The sequence below is a fragment of the Belonocnema kinseyi genome, chromosome 2 (genome assembly GCF_010883055.1).
Source record: "Belonocnema kinseyi isolate 2016_QV_RU_SX_M_011 chromosome 2, B_treatae_v1, whole genome shotgun sequence".
In the NCBI taxonomy this organism is placed as follows: domain Eukaryota; kingdom Metazoa; phylum Arthropoda; class Insecta; order Hymenoptera; family Cynipidae; genus Belonocnema; species Belonocnema kinseyi.
In genome coordinates this window covers 38,526,298-38,535,095 of record NC_046658.1, presented here as the reverse complement: position 1 = coordinate 38,535,095, position 8,798 = coordinate 38,526,298, and the positions used below count along the sequence as shown (strand labels likewise).

Below are 8,798 nucleotides of genomic sequence, written 5' to 3'. Positions count from 1 at the left end.
CCGCACTTAACCGGTTTGTGTGACTAATAGAAAATATGTGTTCTATGTGTAATTTACAGGAACTACGCATTCTTTTATATAATTTATATGAAACACGTGTTCTTTTGTGTCATTTCTAGGAAAAGCATACTTCTATCCTTTGTTTGGTTGTTAAAAAGAAACCGGTTTTATTCACGCGTGTAGCATAACGGTTTTCCCACGCTCACAAAATCTGGCTCTTCCTCGACCTAACAAAGGACTCCCCCATTTCTTATATTTAATACGAACATAAGCCGACGCATTTCACAGAGTTGAATCAGTTCCACACTGCGTATAGTCCCGTGTTAAAGAATATGAACTTAGTAGAGTAACTATCTAGTGGAGATAGAACGAACTACAGCTCTATTCCTGCAACCCCTCCACCCCGCTTCTCAAACCATTCCATGCTAATTTTAATATCTTTTTAAATTAAGATTAACAGGAAGAATAATTTACGTAAACAAACCGTTTCATGCAATATAAAAACATCAAATAGTGCATGATCAAAAATGAATTGCGGTTTTTATATATTACATGAAATGTTTTGCTTGTGCAATTTATTCTTTCCATAATTCTAACTGAAAAAATATTTAAACAGAAAAATTAAGCCCAACACTTAAGTGCCACTCCAAACAGATCGGTCCCTTTTTAAATTTAAAAATAAAAATAATGTAAATTTGTTTTAAACAGAAAATGTAAATAATTTGGAGACGTGATTATTATAATCACTCACTCGTTATTTACATCTCCGCCATGTTCCTAAATTCCTGATCTTCCCCTTCTACCACACAAGCATCAACACAGACGCCACCTAGGGGAGATAGAAATCACTAAAACTCGTTCACATTTTAGCCTTATGACTGTACCTAGTGTGATCAGTTCAATTGTTGTATCTAAACGAGCCAGTATGTCGCATGTTAACAGTTATTCAGTAGAAATATAATCCTCGCTAGTCTTTGATTTTTTAAAGTTCCCACAAACTCAAACTATCAACGTCTGGTTTGACACTCAGACGAAATAAACTGTTCCTAATATACCAAAATTAATGAGATCAACCCAAGTCATCACTACTTAAACAAGTACTTACTAAAGCTGCTCTTAAACGCTTGGTTATTTTGTCTGCAAGGTTCACGAAGAGAACCAGGCAATGAATGATTTTGCTTAATATTTACGGACTTAATCCTTCATTTTTCAAGACGATTCTAAGTGGACAAGAGGTTGAATCACCTGGGACATTTCAACCGCTCAATAAAATTATGAACAGTTCAGGCAACATTATCACCTTCGACTCCGTAACTTTGGAAAAACTCTATTCATATATCACCTTTGTACCTACAAACCTTTGAATTGGGGAAATACACGCTAGTGTTTGCAACCGCTGACGGTAATAAGGCGATACTTCTGAGGGACGGCAAGGAATAAAACAACGAGACGGACAATGACACGCAGCAGGAAGAGGTTGAAGACAAAAAGAAAAAGGTATATGCTCCCGAAATAGTTATTCAAAAGTCTACTTTTGAAGGACTAAAAAATGTAATTGTATGTGTCGAAGAAAGGTTTAGAAGGATTCTACGACTATTAAAAAACGTAGAAGCATGTGAAGATTTTTTTAATAAAACGATTTTAAATTATTTAAGCGCAGAAAATATTCATTCACCGAATGAGGAATTATTCCATCAAATAATTAAGTTTAAATCTGCATGCTTTAAAAGTCGGGTACAAACAAAACTTGAGAAAAAATTCGTCGAATTATACTTTGAAATCGTTTTTCTGGAACTGACAACCATGTTCATTTCATACATTGTAGGCGAAGTTGAACTTGCATTTTCTACACGTACTTGAATAAATGTAATTTATTGGAAAATTACTAAATAAACACACAAATATGTGGACTTATAATCAAAAACAATGTTTATATTTAGTACCTGTCACTTAGGATAATTTTAAGTTTTGATTAATAATGAAATACTATACATACCTTTAAGTATTTTTCGCTTTGTTTTTTATTTCATTACACCCCTTTTTAACCTGAATATAAAGTAAGATTAGGATAATTAATTTTTGTTGTAATTATTTCTCGCATTTTTCAACTCGATCACATACATCCTTTACTCTCAGGCTAACAGGGAGGAGGGGGCTCCCCTTCCTGAAGCGGAATATATTCGTCCATGAAAATTTTCAGATCTGCACACGGAGCAGGTGGGCCCCCTCCCCTCTTCAATTGAGAAACATTCGTTCAATAGGATCATGTGGAGTACCTCCCCTTTTACAACTAAGAATAATCCTTCAAATGGGAACATCTTAAACCCCTCCCCTTTTCCAACTCGAAATGGTCCACTCAATTAATTATTATGGACGCCATATTGTAATTAGGCTGGTCACCATTTCGTAAGGAGGATAGTCGCCCTTTTGCAATTAGATCACGCCCCTCGGTCAATCAGGACAGGCCACGCCCTGCCCTTTGTTATTAGGCCACGCCCCTCTCTCACCCCTCCCCTCCAATTTTGGCCCCGCCTCTCGACCAATCACAGGCCGCCCTATAACTCTAGTTATATACTGGCATGTCCTTGAGTTTTAATGCGAGTAATTCACTTCCGATTTGCCAAACTAGAAATTAAAATAAGGATATGCTTTTCTGTCCGGTTCCTATCCGGCCTCTCTAAGGTACCTGGCCACTTGTGAAATATTAAGTGCAAGTGCACCTGTTACCCAGTTTGTACCTGGCAAATGGAACCAGAAATTGGAACAAGGATATATAATTTTCTAATATGTTCCTATTCGGTCTCTTTAAGGCATATGGACACTTGTCAATTATGTAGTGAAAGTGTACCAGCAATCTCGTTCTACTCGGTTCGTATCTGGCAAATGGAACCAGAAATTAAAATAAGGATATACTTTTTCACCCGGTTCCCATCCAATCTCTTTAAGGCGCATGGTTACTTGTAAATTTTTCAGCTCTTTACTACAGTATCTGAATCCAACGATGTGGATGGTCATACAGGCAAGGAAATAATTTAATTTAGTAAAAAAATTCAACTTATTATTAGTCATATGTGACTAAAAATTTTGTGAAAAGTTGGAAACAGTGTATTAACACAAATATTGAAATACAACTAATATTTCATAAAAATGTTTACTAAAGTAGATTAATGGCCAATTTCTTAATTATCTTTACATGTTACTTCTCTTATTAGTTGATATTATTTATCATCGAAGTATTGCACATATTTCTACAAAGTCCTTACTAAAAATAAATCGATTTTTTAATTTCTTGGATGACCCACATATAATCCGGATAGGTTTCCAACAGGAACCGATAACAAAGGGGTACATATTTTTGCGTTCCTAATATACTCGTCGATCACCCCAATATTCCTGATACATTCACTAAATATTCCCATACACGTATTCTTTCAATATTCCTAGATATTGCTGGCATTCTTGACATTCTTTATTGATTCCTGACAGGTTTGTCATACAAAAGTAGCATTCCTCTTTCCGAAGAGGTTTTCTCCATATCGTAGGTTCTTGAATCTTAAGGGTTTTCTTATTTCTTTCTCTGTCTTTCAATCGATTGAATGCTTTATTACAAGCACTGCAAATTCTGTGAGGAACCCAATTTTCACTTTGGTTTTGAACTTCCATACCAAAATAGCTTTTATAAATTGTTTTTATGTCATCGCTGATTACTCTTTGATTTTCTAAAACCTCAAACTTACCACATATGTAGCAAAATGCATCGGGATCACCCACACAATTATGCGCTATAGTGGAAGTGAATAAATTGGAATTAAAACAGCGCTTAGAAGGCATGATCTGTTTTGATTTGGGAGTTTATAGTAATAGTATAAGTATAGTATAGTAAACTAGAGATTTATAAACACAAAAAAAACTGATAATGGTTTTTGAAACTGTGCTGAAGTCACATTAAGAAGCATGCTTGAAGAGATTGTCACCACTGTCCTCTTTACTAACGTGAAGTTCGAGCGCGATCTTTCATTTGTTTGTTTCACAGTCATTTGTTTTGACGTAAAGTTCGAGCGGAATCTGTCATTTGTTTTGTTCAGTCATTTTTTTTTTTGTTCGATTTTACCTCTATTTTGTGTTTTTCGAAAAAATATGAGCCAACTCGGTTATTTGGACCCCGAATTCGGATTCAGCAACCCCAAAAATATAAGGATATGCTGATTTAGACCATCGGTCATGAAAAATTTTTTGGTTGCAAAAGTATGCAAGGAAAATAGCTGTATTCGCCGATTTTACTTCTATTTTTGCGATTTTCGAAAAAGTATGAGCCAAATTGGTTATTTTGGCCTCAGATTCGAATTCAGCGACCCAAGAGACATATAAATATGTTGGTTAAGTCCACCGAGCAAGAAAACATTTTTTTTGCAAAAATATACCTGAAAAATCGCTGTATTCGCCGATTTTACGTCTATTTTTGCGATTTTCGAAAAAGTATGAGCCAAATTGGTTATTTGGGCCTCAGATTCGAATTCAGCGACCCAGAATACATATAAATATGTTGGTTAAGTCTACCGGGCGAGAAAACATATTTTTTTTTTGCAAAAATATACCTGAAAAATCGCTGTTTTTGTCATACCGGTGTACTTTTTGTATCTCCCTTCTTCTCTCGCTTACATTTCACATCTATTAAACGCGCTTCTTCTGTCAGAAAATCATCATATTATTACTGATTTTTGCAAAAAGCATTCCGAAGGAGCTACAATTATTGTATCAAAATAAATTAAAAATTAAATTAAAAATTTATTTTTAGCTTTATATATAATACACTTCATGTTTTTCAGAATAGAATTTTATTTATTAAATTAATTAATTTAATTAATTTTCTTTATTAAACGTTAATTTCGAACAAGTTTTAAGTAAAATTTTACATTCCTGAACAACTTTAATTTTTCGTATTAGCAAAACTAAGTACCTATGATACTTAGCTGAAGATGAATAGTTAACGTGGAACAGTAAGCCTTATATAAATCTCATTCCTTTGACTTATCGACTATAATCTATAACAGTTCGTTGCTCAGTCTTGGAGAATTAATACTGTAATTAAACTTACTCAGTCTGTAAGCCGTTCCTAAATATCCTAACTATCTTGTTTTTGAAGTGAAAAAAACTGAGTTGTTAAAATGTTTATAATAATCTAAACAGTTATGTGGGAAATACAGAGTGTATATTAAATATCATTGTTGTAATTTATAACTCTTTCCAGTGGGCACAAAAGATATGTTATAAAAGCTGTCTTAGGGATATCCCAAAGATGTCTCTAGGACATCCTTAATTTTTTGCCCACTGGGTTCTTTGTTTCTCAGTCCCCAGGAAACAAAAGTCTATTCAATTATGCTGAATGAGTTTCGAAGGCTTTTGAATTGCGTATCTGTTACTAGATTTTCATATTGCCGCCGATTGGTTTTATAAAGACTTTTAGACGTTATAATTTTTTGATTAACTTATATTTTGCAAAATCCTTTACAACATTTCGAACTGAAATAGCAAAATCGTGTAAATATGAAAGATTGACCTAAAAAAGTCGGTCTAATTCACCCTGGCAGACCGAAGGAACCGAAGAGGCTCTACAAAGTACCCTTCAAGACCCCACTGAGTCCCCCTTCGGTTCCTTCTTAAAAACTAAAAAAACAGCAAGATCAACTTTTAAATTGTTGAAATTCGGGTTCCGCGTTAAAATTTCCATTAGAAATTCACAAAGTGATCGCAATACTTTTCTTTTCAGTATTAAGAAAAAAAATTTTAATGTCATTAACTTCAGCTCAAGGTGACTTCAGGCGCATCCATAATCCCAGCAAACACGTTCTGTAACTGTTCCAGATCAAAAAAGGAACTTTGTTCTATAACAGTTGTTGCAAGATGATGACAGAACTGTTCTAGAACAAAAAGGTAACAGTGTTCTAGAACACTGTGACCAAATTGTAACATAACTGTTCTCAAACCATGTGACAGAACTGTTCTGTAACAGTTGCAATGGAATTGTTCTACAACAAACTGATCACAGACGTTCTATAATACTTGTTTAAAGTTTCTTCTATAACTGTGCAGTAATATTGTTATAATGAAGTTCTAGAACCTTGTTACAAGCCTGCTCTAGAGCAAATTAGGGAAAAAGATTAATAACTGTTCCAGAACAATTGTTACGTTACTGTTCTAGAACTGACTAATCACAGACGTCCTATAACATTTATTCCAAGTTTGTTCTAGAACTGTCCCTAAATAGTGTTAGAACGAAGTTCTAGAACCTTGTTATAAGTGTGTTCTAGAACAAATTAGGAACAAAGATTAATAACGGTTTCAGAACAATTGTTACGTAATTGTTTTTGAACTGACCAATCACAGACGTTCTGTAACATTTGCTCCAAGCTTGTGCTACAACTGTGCCGTAATAGGGAATATCGAAGTTCTAGAATCCTGTTAAAAATGTGTTCTAGAATAAATCAAGAACAAAAATTGAGATCTGTTACTGAACAGTTCTAGCACTAACGTTCAAGCGTTCATGTTCTAGCACTAATAACGAATCACAAACGTTCTTTATTATTGTCAATATTATTATTATTATTACTATTAACTTTATTATCTGTATTGCGCCGTGCGAATGTTACTTCGGCATTCTGTGGAAAACTATTACATTGAATTTTTTATATTAAATAACAAAATAACCATTTTCATAACTAATAACGGCAAGAAAGAATTGTACTATGCCCTTGTATTTTCTAAATAACATCTATTTAAAAAGAAGCAACGCAGTTTTGTAATTATAATTGAAGAAGATTAATATGCTTTATCAGAACACAGATTAACATTTATGAAAGAATTAATGTGTTTTTTAATAATGAAATCTTACTAATATAAACTAAAATATTTTTTTATCGAATATCATAGAATAACATACTGAAACACATTAAATGCACGTGCGCATAGATCTAAATATCTAAGTATGAAAATTCAGAGGACAAACCCTGACGGACCGAAGGAACCAAAAGGAGCTTCTACAAAATACACGTAAAGACCCCATTGGGCCCCCATTCGGCTCCTTTTAAAAAACTCAAAAAAACATCCAGATCAACTTTTAAACTGTTGAAATTCGGATTCTACGTTAAATTTTCTATTAGAAACTTACGGAGTAATCGCATTACTTTTTTTTATAGCGTTAAAATTTTTAAAAAATATCATTAACTTCTGCTGGGGTGCGTTCCAGGGGACCACCCGGGTGCACTCAGATGCACTCCGAGCCGTCCCACGATGTTAGGTGAGAGTTGGGCTTCACTCGGGTGAAGAGTGGGGGTCACTTGACGGGTGACTTTTGCACCCACTGAAACTAGGTAGGTGGAAGTGACTGAACAGTGGAATTGGCGGGTAGAAGTGGCGAGAATCGCAAGTTTAGTAGTTGTCTAAAGTTTAGTATCTTCATCACTTTCCTTTATTATTGAACACATCCTGTTTGTAAGAACAATGACCTCATTACTGAGGCAGCAATTAAAATCTTCTTATCCTGTTCTTGCATTTTTTAAACTTTTGTGTAACGTAACCTCAACTATCTATCACCAAACATACACCCGACCAGGGGGGTGACTCGCCATACGAATGCGCCGTGTCAGTTTTGTGAAGGACGGCAGAAAGTGAAACACTGGCGCCACTAGCGCTATTCCCTATATTTGAATGAAAGCTTATTAGAATCATAGGAGATTTAGTATTTTTCACAGATTTTGTCATATTTTGGACGTTTGTGGATAATTTAAAAGCTTTGAGCATGAATCAGGCAAGGATTAACTGTTTCCAGAATTAAAATAATGTTTATCATCTAAAAATAGACCTTAAAAACACTGAAATTGTCGGTTTTTAATTTTTAAGTGGAGTAACATGGTAAAATATTAAGATTAAGTCTTTAAAGTTTAAAAAGTTTTGAATTAAATTTTCTGAAATGATAATTTAAAAAATATGTTTTCTATTTTATATGACTCTAATGATTCATAAATTAATGATCCTAATGTATTATTACATCATAATAAAAATAAACAAGAAATTATAAAAGTCATAATTTTTATTATTCAGTATATGGTATTGAACTTTAAACGGCTGACAAGATTATTAATATTAAAGTTATTAACTTTACTGTACATTAAGTCATTTATTTATTCAAATTTTGAATTAAAAGATGAGGATAGAAATTAAATATTGAGTAATAACAACAGGAGGCCATAAAGGAATAATAAATGCCAGATTAATTAATTTAAATAAATATATTTTTTTAAATTATTTACAAATATACGACGATAAACTACGTTTTACAGAATTTTGCGACTTTCTTTTTCGCAAAATTATCTTTTTGGACTTCTGACATTTTTCGTTTGACAAAGTCTCTTATTCGTACTTGTAAATATTGTTTTATTATAAAAGCTAAAACATCGCTTGCATGCGTGGAACAATGAAATGACAAGACTGCATTCATTTGTAAATCATTGAGAATCAAGTGAAATACATTGTTGAATTGGCAGTGTCTTGCAAAAGATAATTCAATAATTTTAATAATTTTAAAAATGGCTGGATTTGGATGATTAAGCGTTTCTTCTTGATCTTTTTGTCTCGATTCATTCTCAAAAGGTGAAGTGAACGCTTGTACACAAATGTCAAAACTCAGCGATAATTCAGAACTGTCATTAATGTCACTTTTACATTTTTCTTAAAGATAGTAAGGATCCTAAAATATTTTTAAAATTTCAAAAAATTACTAAAACTATAATTTTACAAACTAT

The 8,798-nt window shown here is 33.3% G+C and overlaps 1 protein-coding gene across 1 annotated transcript in view; it reads left to right on the top strand.

Moving 5' to 3' along the window:
- The window catches only part of LOC117167267, a 96,131-nt gene that overhangs the window by 71,664 nt on the left and 15,669 nt on the right, over positions 1-8,798 (top strand). The gene's annotated exons all lie outside the window — the stretch shown is intronic.